The following is a 17,714-nucleotide window of genomic DNA, read 5'->3' as shown; positions in this document are numbered from 1 at the left end:
TTAAGTATATTCAGAAATATTTAAAGATTTAAATATATTTAAAGAACTAGTTCTAGTTACTAAATAAACAATAATATCGTCAGTTATTTGGCCATAATGTCAAATTCAAAAATTACATGTAAACATGCGTTTTGTTTGTGACACCTCATATCACAATTTTATTATTTATCACATCGAGAAAAACAGAGTTTCGTTTTAAAATTGTAAAACAAGCTCAGCTATCTTCAAACATCGAGCAGTTCACCTGCTTTTGCAATCGTGTGACGTATAACTTACTACTTTTGAAATAAGCTTCCGTAGCAAACTACGCGTGCAACCTCCAAACAATTTTATAAATCGCTCATTCTACAACATCTATTAGCACAAGTATATCCAAAAACTTAAATAATCAACAATTTCAACATTCTTTACTGCGTATGTCCATAAGAAATATCATACACAATTTCGACAGCAACTTGTACTAAATGTAAAATACGAGAGGTCAACAGTTTTAACCATCAATTACTGTGTAATTATTGCACCACGACTATGCTCCTGTCAATCAAGAGTAATTAGGTTAAGCTCTGATTGGTCGTTCGGATCCTCAACCTAACGTATCCTTCTTAAATGCAAAAGTATAAAAATTCCTTGCATATAACAATGTTTGCTTTTTATCTTTCATCAAGTGCTCTCAAGTAACTATAAAGGCTAGAGAGTAAGTTCTGTTGCGTCTCTTCAGCCGATGTAAGAGTTAATTCGGTGATTAGGTTACGTGTTAGAATCGTGCATTTCAAGCAAATACAATATTTAGTTCAGTGACTAAGCTGTGTGAACAAAGCTCAAGAAAACCAGGCCTCTGTAGACTAGCCTGACTTGGGTTCTGACGTTAAAATAAGCAGCCTATTTATTGCCATCGCCTTGTGTAGGATTAGAATCATCGTTGCGGTCAACCTTGTAAGATCTTGCGTTTGCGTGCGTGCAAGCAGCGGCTGATTAACGATGATACAAGTAAGTTACGTTTAAAAACCTATAAATTGTATAAACATTGTAAATTTAAATCTTAAACTTAATAATTTATATTATTCGTAAAATCGATTGTTTCCGTTTTAACTACATTTAATAAATCATCAGATCAGAAATAACTTGGTTATTGATTTAATTTATTTTCTGAATTCAAAAACTTCAAGATTCAAAATTGCAATTGATAGAAACACAGTTTTAGCTTCGATGAATAAATTACATATTGAGCAAAAGTTAAATAAATAACGTGTGACTAAGACCTTTACAAGGACGTGAGATAAATAGGCGGATAAAATACGCTACTACTGCATTACATAAGATATAAATTTAAACAGAAGGTCAACCCCAGCTCACCGTACGACACTCTAACACCACTCCATACATACCATTCAGTGAAACCTAACACCACAACGCACAGTGGGACCAAATCCAAAAAGCTGGCTAAAATGAAAAAAAGTTACCAGTTAAGGTTATTAGAGGTGGGTGGGGGTGGCTCTAGGACACCTCTAATAGTGAGAAATCAGTCAGGAAAGGTTAGATTTATTCCTACATACTATAAAATTTGTAGTTTTTAATGGCTTTTGTTCGTTTGTTGTTAAACGCTAACGTTTTGTAAAAACAATATACGTATTTAAAGTGGTATAAAAAGTTCACTAATCAAGTAATGGCAGTCAGTCCAAATGGTATTATGTTTAAAAAGTATGTTAAGGGTATTAATATTTTTTAATATTTTCTTTAAACAAGTACATAATATGAAGTGAGCATCTACTGAATATTATTTTTATAAATGAAAATTGTGAGAATGCACTATGTTTTGGACAAAAAGTTATATTGAACCCCTTTTTAACCCCTGTAAGACTTGTTAAGTGTTGCCGGCAAAGTTATAATCTGCTACTTGTAAAAGAAAAAGAAAAAAAAAAAAAAAAAAAAATAGAAATGCTGCCCATAGTTGCCCCTCCGTGTTTTAATACTTTTTTGTAAAAAAAATCTTGTAATTAATTTAATAAGTACATAAACAGTTGATAGCAAAAGTCTTTCATAACGCAATTGTATTTTAATCTAACCTACAAAACGCACATTTATGTGCACCAGTGTGTTGTGTAGTATATATATATATATATTCTTATATTGATGTATAGTAAGCAGTATATAAGCAGCATTTTTGAGCAGCAACCCGATTTTCGCAAAATTTAAAAATACAGAAAAAATTTATCGCATACATTGAAAGAAGTTTTTTTTTTAGTAAACTACAATTAAAATTACTAGTATAGTTAAAATTATAATAACTTTTTAGACGACTGCCATCCTGTTTTTCTTTATGGTTTAACGATAAAAGAATTTTTGAAGCTGTCAAGCACAATTTACATGCAGATGTATCTGATGTGTTATTAAAAATTTGACTTCTAGTAAGCTGAAATCATTGTACATTTTATCAGATGCCCGCAAAAGTACTGTTGAAAAAATTTTATGTCAGATTAAAAAAAGTTCGAGTAGATGTGAAAGAACGTAATTAAGATTCTTGGAAAAAAACAGAGAACAATTTAATGAAACTATTGTACTACAAGCAACAGAAGATGAAAATAAAATAAAAAATACAGGCAGACCTCCTTCCAGCTTTGCATCTTTCTCTGATAGAAGTAAGCGTCAAAAAACATACTACAGGCAGAAGTGAGTACGGAGGAGCTTGCTTATGTGGCCCAAATAAAATTACGTGCGGAGGGAAAAACAGATGCTGCAAAGGTTGTTCAAGAGATCACTTGAGCAAGTCCAACAAAAGCAGAATTATTCCATGTATTCATGGAAAGATCTGAGAGTTCAAATGTGTTCACAGGTGATAAAGCATTTTCTTTGATCATTGAATTAAAATAATCTAAAAACCAAAATCTACAGTTGTGTAATGCTTGCGTATACCTATCAAAATTAAATGAGTTCATGAAAATACAGAAATCATTAAAAAAAAACAGTTGATAGTATATCAAAGCAAATCAATAAACTCGTATCTTATGATACTGTCATAATGGCAAGCAAGTAATTGTACAATATGAAACGGTCTTACGTATGATAGATGGTAAAGTTTACAATGCTATAACAGATACGTCTTCTGCACATCGCTGTTACTTATGTGAGGCAACTTTTAAAGACTTAAATAAAATTTATTCAGTTTTAAAAAAGCCAATTAATGAAAATAAATTAAATTTTAGCTTGTCAACTTTACATTTTTAGATTCGATTTTTTGAATATTGTACACATTTTGGCTATAAATTAGCTATTAATAAGTAGCAAGCTCGCAGTACTGAAGAGAAAGAAGCAGTTAAGGTAAGAAAAAGAAATATTCAGTAAGATTTCAAAACAAAGTTGAGTTTAATAGTTGATATACTGAAGCCTGAATACGGAAGTTCAAATGATGGCAGCATTGCTAGACATTTTTCTTTAATTATGAAACTTCTACAAACATAACTGGAGTTGACAAGGGTATTATTCATCGATTGCACATTATATTATCAGTTGTATCATATGGTTTTGATATAAATGTTCAGAAATTCAATCAGTTTTTATTGAAAATAGCGAAAAAGTACGGTACTCTTTACAGCTAGTATCACATGCTTACAGCAGTTCATAAATTATTATTTCATACTCCTGCAGTAATATCGCATTCAGTATTGAACGCTTATGATTTTCATTCGTTATTTTGGAAGAAAAAATTTAATTTAATTTAATTTCAATTAAATATTTATTTACTTCTCTAATGCACAGTAACTGCTAGACTAATGAAAAACATAAAAAAAATTTTTAATTTATTATTTAACTTTCACAAAACTTATTGTTTAACAAATATAAAAAAAAAAACAGTCGTGAAGGGTCTAGCGACCCTCGATCGGAACGAAGTTCCATTCGCTGTTTTGTAGACATTGGCTACATACAGTTATAATGTATAGGATAAAATATCCAGTTAATAAAATAAGAAAATAAATGATGGAGTACATTTATCATGTATATAATAAATAGCGATAAGTTACAGAAACATTAATAAAAAAAACAACAACACATTATTAAGAGTGAATCGGCTAAGTGAAACAGTAATTTGAGTATGTATTAGGTTCGAGTACAGTAATACATTTTTTTAGTGTCCGCACATGTTCTTCAAAATTAGAAAAAAAAAAAAAAAAAAGAAAAAAAAAAAAAAAAAAAAAAACATGAATTGTGATTGTATGTTAATAAAACGGCATAATCATTCTTATATACCAAAAACTATGTTTGTAACAACACTATAAAGTGTTACTTAAAAAAATAAATTTGCAAAAAACTAATGAGTATTATAAAATTTTAAAAATAGCCTCTTGTTGTAGAACGTTACATCTATGTTTCCTTACGGTTACTTTCAAATTGACATAGCATTTCTTTTTTCTTCACTGGTCAAAAGTTTTTTGGTTGAAAAAATTTTTCTTTCGCCCTTTGTTATCATTAATGTGTTACAATAAAAAATAATTAATTTACAAAGATGTCTATTTTGTAGAAAACTTAATGACAAAAATATTGGTGCTCGTATACTTACTCTACGAGCGATAGAAGCAGAGAAAAGCAAGAATCTAAATTAAAAATCATACAACTAACCATAAGTTTTTTAATAAATAAATAAAGTCAACTTCTAATTTAGACAAAGGTATCTTTTCTGTTTTCCTCGGGAAATTCTGTAGGGAAATAACCAATTTTTTCTTTACTGAAAAACATGAGATTGAATCGTATTTTTTTCAGGCAAAACACTAAACAGCTACTCTTACAGTCAATGCAATCTGTGCAATAGCGTGGGGTGTGGAAAGCGGGAAGAGACTAATACGTTACATGTTGAGTCAAGCTATACGCATATACTTACAGCACCCGCTGTACATGTGTAAGTATAGTGCTGACAGAGCGCGGCATGGGGAGGATGAGAGACTGGCCGAGTGCAATCGAAGAAAGCCGAACGAAAGATATCCGTCGGGTCCTTTAGTGTGTGCGCATGAAGAGCGAGAGGGCTGCCTGCTGCAATGTATACAGCTTCATACATGGCTGTATTACTATAGTGGGATCGAAAAAAAGTTTTTACTTTTTTTTCTGTCTAGCCCCCATTCGCCCAAAACTCATAACGCGAGAAGAAGAACTTCGTTTCAAAAATTTCATAATTTCAAGTAATATTAAACAGTTTTCACAATTCTAATAAATAGTTCGCAATCAGCGACCCCTAAAAACCTGAGTAAAATGTTTTAGTATCATTTACTGAAGGTTCTTACTTCTTGAAGAGGTTATGTTCACCACATTGTGTACGCTATTTTGAAAATTGCAATTCTGATATCAGATTCGTAATCAGTGATCCCGAAAACCCTTAAGCAAACGATTTGAGATCATTTATAATACTTTATAACTTTTGGCCAGCTTTCTTGAATTCAGTCCCACTGTGCAACGCCGAGTCAATGATTAAAAATAAAAGTATACTGTTATTAAGAGCAAATAAGGCCTTTGGGCTGGTGGCTGGTTCCTGACGAATAAAAATAAAATTGATTTGTTTGTAGAACAAATTTGCAAGTTTAACCCTTTACTGAAAAGTTCAGGCGTAACACGTTAATAAATTATTTCCTAAATTACTTTTGAAAATAAGAAGAGGAGATGAAAGAGGGAAAATAAACTATTTTGAATTACAAAAAAATTTTTAAACTGCTTATGTATAATCCAATATTTTCAGTAATTTTACAAATGGGTGAATAAATAGGTAATTTTAACGTCTTATAATAAGTACACTAATTTTTTAAATAATAAGATAAAACAGATTTCAAAAGATTAACATTTTTATTATATTATTGATAGTGTCATTCATAAAGAAGTAAATACAACTGATAAAAATATTCATAGAGAATTTTCTGTGGAAATAATTAACAGTATTAGAGAAGGTCTCCGAGTCCATCTGTTAAATTTGAATGTAGACGAAACATCAATGTTGATAATAAATTTAAGTGCATTTGATAGCTTATGCAGGAGAACATGTCTGAAAATTACGAAGTTATTTAAATACAATACAGAAGAGAATATTATCACCGAAAAAAATAAATGGGTCATGGGACCCGCGGTAAGAACGGAGTTCTTTGAACATAAGATGAGTGCCAAAAAATAATTATTATATTTATAATAATTATTATTACATAAAATATATATTATATGATAATTATTATCATTTAAAATATATATTATATAATAATAATTATTGTATATTATATTATACAAAAATAATTATAATTAAACATCAGATGTGTGTCGAAAAACATGATAAAATAAAGAAACGCAATTTCTCCGATATCAAGGGGGTCGCGAGATCCATAGAAAGAACGAAGCTCTGTAAAAATAAGTACTGCATTCATGTAGTTCAGTAAAACAAAAACTCCAAAAACATATAAAAAAATAAAATAGTTTAGTACTCACGATGGTTAAACTCCGTGAGAACTGTATCAATGCACGACGTTCTCACGAAATTCAACCATCATGAGTACTGAACTAATTTTTATTTTTTTATTTTTTTTATTCGTTTTTCGAGTTTTTGTTTTACTGAACTACATGAATGCAGTACTTATTCTTAGAGGGCTTCGTTCTTCCTATGGGTCTCGCGACCCCCTTGTTACGTGAGAAATTGTATTTCTTTATTTCATGATGTTTTTCGACACACATATCATGTTCAATTATTTTTCAGCACTCATCTCAAATTTAAAGAATTTCGTTCTTACCATGAGTCGCATAAACCATTTATACCCCCTGGTTTGTTTCTTTTAATTTTTTTCATTTTTTTTCCATTTCCTTTATTTTTTTTTTTTTTTTTCTTTTTTTATTTAACCTTTTTCTTTTAATTTTTTTTTTTTTTGTTTCATTTTTTTTTAATCCATTGTATTTTTTCACGTCTTTTTTGATTTCATTTAATCTTTTTTTTTTTTTTTTTTTTTTTTCATTTTTCATTTCATTACTTTTTTTGCTTTAATTTAAAAAAAAATTTATTTGCTTGTTTTCAATTGATCTATTTTTTTTTTATTTTTCATTTTATTACTTTTTTTTCTTTAATTTAAAAAAAAATTTATTTCCTTTTTTTCATTTAATCTCTTTTTTTTTCATTTTTTTTCTAAACTTTATTTTCTTTACTCCTATTATATTTCCTTTTTCATTTTTTTTTCATTTCATTTCATTTTTAAAGTCTTTTTTGATTTCATTTCCTTTTTTTATTTCATTTTCTAATTATTTTTCATATTACTTTCTATTTCATTTTTCTTATCATTTCGTATTTATTTATTTCTTAATTTCCATTTAATCGTTTTATTTTGATTTTATACCTTTCTTTTTATTTTTATTTTGAATTTTTTATCATTGCATTTTGTTTGAATTTTTTTCACTTAATCATTACGGTGTCCCTTATTCACCAACATCTTTTTTTTTGCCGTGCCGCCCCCTACAAACCTTCTATTTGGTGAAAAAATGACCCCTGAATTTTTCAGATTTTTAACAAAATATTTAACCGTGCCTATTTTGAAATAACGGTTTTTAGTTGACGTATGCGTATTATGCTTGATATAATGTACTTTCTGAAATGAGTTTGCTTAAAATTGACATTAACAATTTGGAAGACAAACATTTTTCATCTAAAATTTGTCGTAGAATCTGAATTTTCACTTATTTTCAACCTTAGAGTGCTCCAGATAGCGTAAAAAGGTCTTTAACGTCGTTAAACGGCCTTTTTCAAACGATGTCTCATATAAAAGAGCCCTGTGAGCTCGTTTTCACTATCGTAAATGAACGAAAATAGTAATATTCAAGTAAAATTTATCATAGTTCTCAAATTTTTACTTATTTTCAACCTTCATTCACATCAAATAGCGTGAAAAGGTCTTTGATTTTGAGAAACGGCCGTTTTTTAATGATTTTTCGCATTAAAACCTAATAAAACTTTCGTAACTAAATAAAAGCAGTGAGTTGACAGTGAAATTCAACGTAGAATCTAATTTTCTACTTATTTCCAATCTACAGTTTGATTACATAGTGTTAAAAGGTCTTCAACGGTCATTACTGGCCAGTTCACAATGATTTTGCAGAGAAAAGGGATTTACAAGAGCTGGCAAGCCCAAAAAAAAAAAAAAAAAAAATACTGTTAAGTAATAGAAAATAGGAAAGTAAAAAAGCAAATAAGAGACACTGAGTAAATCTACAAGAATAATCATCACGTAGGAACAATTTTTATATTAAAAATACAATTTTATATTTTAACATTCGTCAAGTTTCATTTTTTTCTGATTTTTTCAGTTTTTTTACTATTGTTTCCTTTTTTGAATTATCAAATTCTCTACTAAATTTGCTTACATTTTGAACCAATAATAATTTTTGATCTTTATTCTTTGTGATATTCATATGATCTTGAGCCAGTTTGACTGCTCTTTCAGCTGCATCATTAACGACTCGTAAATTTTTTACGATTTCTAAACCTTTCAAATAATCATGGTTATTAGACCAAGTTTTACCGTCGGTTTTCAAAAAGTTTAATTCAAAATCTATTAAAAAAACGTAATGATTGCCAATTTCCAAAGTAATCTCATTCCACATTTTTCAAATTTTCTAAATCTATATCAGAATGGATTATATATTTTTTCGAAATAAAATCATCATTCCCTACATTTTTTTCTAATGCTAAGATCATTCGAACTTTTATTTCAAAAGATGTATTCTCATCGAAAAATGAAATGGCACTTGCTTCCGTGGATAAATATCATAAGTGCCTCGTGATTTTTTGAGAGGCAGTATTGGATACCAAAGGACCGACTGCAGCACAATTGTGGAGCTTCTTAATAAAATCCAAATCATTTTCCAGAGCTTGCACCGCATTTGGAGCCAAAAACCAGGCTTTTACATAGATGAAAACAATAAATATACAGACATCATATAATTATTTCAATTCTGAAGCATTGACTTTGAAGGTTTTACGAAATAAAAATATTTTCATCGAGTAAATCGCTTTTGACATCCACCTTGCATGATGGTATGCTCCCGGTTTACGAATTTTGAATGATTGAGGTTCTCCTAAGAAGATCAAACATTTGTCAAGCAGCTCCTTATAATCATCTCTAGGTTGATGTTCTTTCAAACAGCTTTGAAGAAAAATAATTATTTCGTTTTTTTGTGAAAGTAATGATGAATCTTTGAGTTCATCAGTAATATCATATTTTGTTGGATCTAAATCGAGCCACTGATCATGAAATCTTTTAAATAATGGAACATCTGGATCTTTAGTTCCAGGCAATTTTAGTTGAAAGATGGATGCCAAGATGACTTCGTTAATATGGTGTCGACAAGATAGATACAACAACTTTCTGTCAAGAAAATGCTCAAGAATAATTGCAGCGCCATTTACATTACCCAAATTTGCATTTGTGGTATCGCAGCATAAAGCCTTCACTTTGTCTAATAGACCCCAATCATTCAAAGTTTCATAAATAGCATTAGCTTGTGTAAAACCTTTTCCATCAGGAAGTGCTGGTATATTCAAAATCTTTTCCGATTCACCATTTGTAACAAGAATAGGTAAGTGGCCAACTTTTTTATGAGTCCAAGCGTCAGGTATTATTTTTCCATCCCAGTGAATAACAGCTGCTTCTAAATTTGAATCGAATGCGTCTTTCATCTTCTCTGCTTTCTTTTGCCTAACATCAAGTCGAGCTTGATTAAATGAACTTTTATTCAAAATTAGAGTTTGAGTATCAATGCCCAAAGTATTAGCAATTATTCCAATCAATAAAACAGAATGTCTGTAGGATATTCTACAAGCATCCAAAACGGCTACAACATCTTCTGTCATTATGTCAATACTACCTCGAACACCTTTTTTTCGTAATAACGACCTTTCAAGATGAATTTTTAAGCAGTTCTCTGTTGTGAATTTGTTTCACTTGATGAATCTAACGAAGATTGTTAAAAACTCTGAGCTAACTCATCTGATTCTAAAAAATATTGATTACTCATTGTATTATCTTTCACATAGGGATTTCAAGTTATATGTAATTAAAGTATTTAATATGTAATTTAAATATATATCATTTAATTTTTCAAAATTTAGTATATAATTTAAGCCTTGAAAAATATAAACAATAATGATACTTTCCAATATTTAAAATTGTATAAGCTTTTTGAATTTGAAAGATTCATTAGCTTTCAATTTTTTGTTTGAACAACAAGTTGAAAAAAAAGACAAACATTTGAGTAATACATCCTCAAAAACAAAAATACTACAAAAATATTGGAATAAAAAATGTTATCAAAAAATATTTTACCATGTTCATCAGTCATCTCATCAAGAATCACACACTACCGTAGGATTTAAGTTTGTTCGCTGTAAACCAGAAAGCATATTACTATCAGGCATATTATCAAAAGGCTCTTCAAGACTAAAAGAGATTTAATTGTTCACTATATCTAAAAAGTAATGTTATTTTAAATGAAATTGAAATAATTAACTAAATTAATTCATTTTAAAACTCTACTGTACCCTCAACTGTGTCTAAACTTATATCATAAATAAAATCTCCTATATATAATTTTGGTTCTATTGATCTTTAATCTTGGAGAAATGCTTTCTGCTTATCACTTTTATTATCTACAACATCTCCATGGGCTACATCAAATAACATGTCTAATTTCATAGTAAAATCATTTTCATGAACTAAACTGCTTGGTGCTATCGGATTTTTTTGAATCTTTCTATACTCTTCATATAAATTTCTTAACTTATTACAGCATCTGTCAAACTTCTGGGTTGTAATATTAGCTTTCTCCCAAAAAATCAGAGCTTCTTTGACTGCTAAAGTTACACTATCCTTAATGGTTAAATTTACATGCCTTGTATATGAAGAAAAAAACTTTTAATAATTGCCTCTTTGTTAGTAGCTTAATACCAATAATTTGTGGCATAGCATCACCAATCAAAAAAATTTTATTCAATCTTCTAGTGGAAGACATTTTTGATATATTTATAAAAAATGACCTAAAAATTGTTTTTTAAAAGTTCATTATGAATAAATAAGATATTGAAATTATATTAAATTCTCATTTTTCAAAAATACAGTCAATGGTATATTTATTGATAAAATGAATAAAAATATAGTAAAAAGTATATAATATACCTTTATAGTAAAAATTAGAATTTATTATTACATCATCATCCAAATAATACGGCTTTCAATTTTAAAATTGGTACTTGGTACATAAATTTTAAAGTATTTTTATCATTATTTCAAAATTTCAAACAAGCTTTCATGTCATTACTATAGTACTTTCATAGAGATACTCTATGAGTAATATGACAGTTGAGCCTAAGGATCCGATCACGAGAAAAAAACAGACAACAAGTGATCCTTTGACCAGGGATGTTAGGCTGCGATCACATGAGCCAGGATCCAGAAATAGAATAGAGCATAGAATGCGATTGGTCCTTCCCGTTCAAACAACAAATCACGTTCTATGATTTAATCTATTCCTGGCCCATGTGATCGCGGCCTTAATGTGAGTTTAGTTTTGGAAGTCGTATAACTTATGTAAGTTATACAAGTCAGCCTCGTACAAATAGAAAAGTGACAGATTAGTAGTAGTAACTTCCGTGTATTTATTTTCTGACAAGGTTTACTAGGCTGAATTGTATAACTCATATAACTTGTATTACTTGTATAACTTCTAAGACTAAAACTCCACTTACATTAACATCCCTGCCTTTGACACGTGATTTAAGACACAAGCAAAGCCATAGCTATTACATTAATTAAGATAAACCGAACAGAGTACTTGTAAGTGCATTAGATTTATTCTCAAATTAAAAAAAAGTAAATTAATACCGGATACAATTTTTAACAACTCACTTTGATTACTTGGGGCGTCTCCATCTCGCATCTTTGCCGGGATATAAAGAGAGGATCGGAAAAATTTCCCATTAAATTTAGATCAAAATCTGAGAAAATTAAAATTTTTCGTCAATATATTAATTTTTATTCATTGCTGAGCTTTGTCAGCACTTGCAAATCCCTTTTCTCTGCAAAATCATTGTAAACTGGCCAATAATGGCCGTTGAAGACCTTTTAACACTATGTAATCAAACTGTAGATTGGAAATAAGTAGAAAATTAGATTCTACGTTGAATTTCACTGTAAACTCGCTGCTTTTATTTAGTTACGAAAGTTTTATTAGGTTTTAATGCGAAAAATCATTAAAAAACGGCCGTTTCTCAAAATCAAAGACCTTTTTACGCTATTTGATGTGAATGAAGGTTGAAAATAAGTGAAAATTTGAGAACTATGATAAATTTTACTTGAACATTACTATTTTCGTTCATTTACGATAGTGAAAACGAGCTCACAGGGCTCTTTTATATGAGACATCGTTTAAAAAAGGCCGTTTAACGACGTTAAAGACCTTTTTACGCTATCTGGAGCACTCTAAGGTTGAAAATAAGTGAAAATTCAGATTATACGACAAATTTTAGATGAAAAATGTTTGTCTTCCAAATTGTTAATGTCAATTTTAAGCAAACTCATTTCAGAAAGTACATTATATCAAGCATAATACGCATACGTCAACTAAAAACCGTTATTTCAAAATAGGCACGGTTAATTATTTTGTTAAAAATCTGAAAAAATTCAGGGGTCATTTTTTCACCAAATAGAAGGTTTGTAGGGGGCGGCAGGGCCAAAAAAAAGATATTGGTAAACAAGGGACACCCTAATATATATATAAAGAAATATGTAACTCTCTCTCTCTATATTTATATAGGGCATTCCACGTGAAATGGAATGAAAAAAAATTTGTTTTCTTTAACCTCTTGTGATCGAAAGAACTATATAAAAAAACATTACTGTAATTTTTTCACATTTTTTGATCATTACTTTTGCCGTCAGAGACTGTAACGAATTATAAGTTTTTCATTAGAAGAAAAGATTCTCAATTTTGTACACGAATCGATGTGTATGGAAAAAAAAGCTTTTTGTTAGCAATTTTTCCTTAGAATACGGTAAAAACATTTTTTTAAATTTTGAGGTGAGGATTCCTTCTGTTTTTTAGGTTTCAATTTTTAAAATCAATTTTTTAGAAAGTATGACGGTTTTTGTTTGAATTTTTTTTTTCCGAAAGTTAGCTTAGAATGTGTACTTCTAAAAAAATTTTGTATTACGATGCAAGTAGAAACATTGTAAGCGCTAGAGGGCGCTGAATGTTGAAAAACACAGTTTTTTCATTATATCTTATTCCATAAGACAAAAAATATGTGTAAAGAACAAATTTTAACTTAACTACAGCATTTGCATACGATCTCTGTGACAAACTTGTTGAATTCAAAATGGCGGATCCAATATGGCGATCAATATGTATAAAACGGTGAGATTTTGCAAATTAAAAAATATTCTTATATTCTGTGTAAAATTTTTAGTTGAAAATGTATCTTGCAAAATTTTTTGATACAGCGTTGATTTCGAGAAAAAAATTAACAAACATTTGAAAATTTTTTTCGTTGGATTAACTGGAATAATATTCATAAAATCTTGCTGTGGTATAACTCCTAAGTATTTCAAAGTTACTACGGTAGCCAATCACAGATCGACTTATAGATAGAGTAAATTTAAAATGGCGGCCAAACAAAACCCTATATACAGATGTGCTGCTCCAGCAAACGCAGTACGGCAGAGTGGTGATTAACACTTGTGTAGAAGCCAACTTTGTTTGCTTAAGAGCCATTTCACGATTGGTCGATGCTGGAACAAATGCAGTAAGGGCGCAGTCCCATGGTACGCAATAGAGCTCTGCGATACCGTCCGCAATGAAAAGAGCCAATCAGAGGTATTGCAGATTCCTTTGTTTTGGAGGGGCAAGTTCGCTATGTTTATATGTGCAGGATAGACCGCAGCGCAGCATATTAGAGATCGTCGGATCAAGAGAGAAGGAAGTACCACGTATCTCTTACTCGTACTCATGGGCTCAAATTAGTTGCGCATCGATTTTTTCTGCATATTTATGTGGCCATAGCGAATTAAAGTTATCTGAAATATGAGGTCCAGGATTATATTTTATTTGTTGTTGTTCATCTATAAAAGAGTTTTTTATAATGATGTAATGCTAGGGTAGTAAGTTTTGTTTTGCATAAAGTTTCGAAAGTATTTTGTTTTGTTTGCTTTAATTTACTATAGCAGTGACTAAAACGGACCTATACTAGTAGTAAAATAACATAAGAAATATGTAATACTCCTCAAAAGCTGCGATTGGCTCTTTTCGTTGCGGACAGTCTATTGCGGAGCTCTATTGCGTAAAGTGGAACAGCGCCCTAAAGAAAGATACTATACTGCGTCTACTAATATTCAAAGCAATGGCACGTTAATTTATCATCACCATGTTAACTGGATGGGCCTTGGTATTTATACAAATGGCTTAAGACAACTGACTGTTTGCCAAGTATTGACTTTAAATACTGTGATTTTAAATTAATTGATCTGAATCGGAAAAAACTGCAAAAAAGATTTAATATTAGCGATAGAATACAAAACATTCAGACAAAACATTGTTTAATTCCTTTAAAAAACGAAAAGATTACAGTGAAGACGTTTCGCTATCTTTTACTTATAAAGATTTTCAAATTTGGTAATATAAGTATGTGTTTTTTATCATTCTTGACGTAAATAAATTTAATTAAAAAACGACATGCTTTCATTTCAACCTACACCAAAATAACTATTTGGAAAAAATTATGATTATGAGCGTTAATAAAAATTTACTTCTGTAAAAATTATTAAATATTATAACTGTTGACCTCCACTTTTGATCCACCATTTTGAATTTACTCAATCTGTAACTCGATCCGTGATTGGCCACCATAGTAACTTTGGAATACCTCAGAGTTATACAACAGAAAAATTTTATGAATATTATTCCATTTTATCCAACGAAAAAAATTTTTGAATGTTTTTTTTTCTCGAAATCAACGCTATTTCAAAAAATTTTGCACGAAACATTTTCTACTTAAAATTTTACGCAAAATATAAGAGTATTTTTTAATTTGCAAAACTTCACCGTTTTATAAATATTTATCTCCATATTGGATCCGCCATTGTAAATTCAACAAATTTGATACAGGGATTGTATGCAAATCCTGTAGTTGAGTTAAAATTTGTTCTTTACACATATTTTTTGTCTCATGGAATAAGATATAACGAAAAAACTGTGTTTTTCAACATTCAGCGCCCTCTAGCACTTACAATGTTTCTACTTGCATCGTAAGACAAAAATTTTTTAGAAGTTCACATTCTAAGCTAACTTTAGGAAAAAAAAAAATTTTGAACAAAAAGCGTCATACTTTCTAAAAAATTGATTTTAAAAATTGAAACCTAAAAAACAGAAAAAATCCTCACCTCAAAATTTAAAAAAATATTTTTACCGTATTCTATGGGAAAAATGCTAACAAAAAGCTTTTTTTTTGTTTTTTTGTTTTTTGTCATACGCATTGATTTGTCTACAAAATAAGGAATCTTTTTTTCTAATGAAAAACTCAAAATTTGTGACAGTCACTGACGGCAGAGGTAAAAGTCAAAAAATTTAAAAAAATTACAGTAACGTTTTCTCATGGAGTATTTGCGATCGCCAGAGTTTGGAGAAAATAGAATTTTTTTTGCCCCTTTCCCCGTGGAACTCCTCATATATATATAGGGAAAAATATATATATATATATATATATATATATATACATAAAGAAATTATTTATATAATCATGTAATGATATTTGCCATTATTTTCTTATCAAATTCGAAATAAGCACTCTTAAATACCATTAAAATCACATGTAACTCGATATTTATGTATTGATCTTTGATAATGTATTGATTATTTGATAAATTAATTATATAATTATTTTACATTTTGACAGAATTTGTTTATTACATTCGAACTAAGTGCCCTTAAAAACCTTTAAAACGATTTGTAACTCGAAATACACATATATTATGATCCTACACAATTTATTTATTAATTAATTAATTGTTCGTACAATTATTTAACATTTTAACATAATTTTCTTATCAAATTCGAAATAAGAACCCTCAAAAACCGTTAAAATCAGATGAAACTTGATATATACATATGAAATGATCCTACGTAATTTTTTGAATCATTTGTTAAATCAATTTAATAGTTACATAACATTTTGACATATTTTGTTTATCAAATTTGAAACAAGCACCTTTATAAACCACTAAAACGATGTATATCTTGATGTATACATGTATAATCTTACGTAATTTATTCATCACTAATTTAATAAATTATTATATTTACATAATTATGTGACATTTCAACATAGTTTGTTTATCTAATTCGAAATAAGCGCCCTTAAAAACTATTGATACGTTTTGCAACTCTATTGTATATGTTCATTTTAATAATTTATTTGTTTATCTAATAATTTATTTATAACAGTAATTATTAGCACTATTTTATTGCAAAAAAAGCTAAGGTTTAAAAAAAATAGGTTGGTATTTTATGCATTAAATGCATAAAATACTTATGTGTAATGTGTAATAACGCGCCTGATCCGATTTTATCTACATAACCATATTTATGCTAATTAAATTTTTTTTTTATTTATTATTTAGAAAATATATTTATCATTTGTTGGGTCAATAAAACAATTTATTAATTTAAAACTCTATTTTCAGTAGCATACATAATGTAGACAATAAGAATTAAAAGGTCGTATGTTCAAATCCCGGTATCTGGTTTTTTTTTTTTTTAAGAAGACAAGACTTGTAGTAAGTGACTTCCGTTTCATGAAAATCTGTCGTTTTTAAAATTTCAGCCTCCAAAGCACGTGACATAAAGAACTTCATTTTAAAAGTGGGAATAAAGTAAGGGGGAAGCACTAGGGAACTCCAAAGCTGCAGTACTTACCATTAGTAATAGATGTAAGTTAGCTATTACTATGTATTTAACACTAAACCTTGTTAGTGAGACCCAATAAATTGTATTGAGAAGAATAAATTATTTTAATTTGGATTAATAAAAGAACATAATAATTAATTTCATTCACATCATTTAATTTCATTCTTATCATCTCATTTAAAAAAAAAGACAAATAAAGTTTACGAGCTGAATACTAAAAGACCCACGAACGACACTATACAAAAATGGTGACACACGGAAATAGATATATTCTCTTCCTACATTAGGTGATGAAATACGAAACGGATAATGTATCAGACGTTCGTGGCAAGAAGTAATTATAGTGTCGGTGTAGGTGCAACAAAATAAGAAAAAAAATTTTTTTAATCTAAACAATACTTTGTTAAAAACATTAAAATGTTTAACTAACTTAGTATTCCCAGCACAGTACTTAATTTTACATTTTTTACTGCCCTAGATTCTTAGAAAAAAGAAAACAAAAAAAAAAAAAAGAAAATTTGGATAAAAATAACAGAGGTACATTTTTTTCTCTGCAAATTTGAAGCACTTCAATCGATTTTTTTAATACTGCTATTATAAATACCTACGATTTGTGGTGTACCTAACATTTATTAATTAAAAAATAATGAAATTAAAAAAAAGAAATTATCTTGGTTTCTACACTTGCAAGAATATCTTTTTTTTTAATTTGTGTACAATTATTGGCTACGTATTTGGAACATACGTCATTTTAACGAGCTTAA

The 17,714-nt window shown here is 29.1% G+C and overlaps 1 protein-coding gene and 1 pseudogene across 2 annotated transcripts in view; one reads left to right on the top strand and one right to left on the bottom strand.

Moving 5' to 3' along the window:
- Positions 1–17,714, top strand: part of REPTOR (repressed by TOR) — a 401,948-nt gene that overhangs the window by 201,060 nt on the left and 183,174 nt on the right. The gene's annotated exons all lie outside the window — the stretch shown is intronic.
- LOC149373400 (uncharacterized) lies at positions 8,942–11,931 on the bottom strand (annotated as a pseudogene).

This window comes from Copidosoma floridanum, unplaced genomic scaffold (assembly GCF_036245765.1).
Source record: "Copidosoma floridanum isolate Cflo_tuat_1 unplaced genomic scaffold, Cflo_Japanese_pri ptg000031l, whole genome shotgun sequence".
Taxonomy (NCBI): domain Eukaryota; kingdom Metazoa; phylum Arthropoda; class Insecta; order Hymenoptera; family Encyrtidae; genus Copidosoma; species Copidosoma floridanum.
The sequence above is the reverse complement of the archived record's forward strand: the minus strand, read 5'-3'. Positions and strand labels throughout refer to the sequence as shown.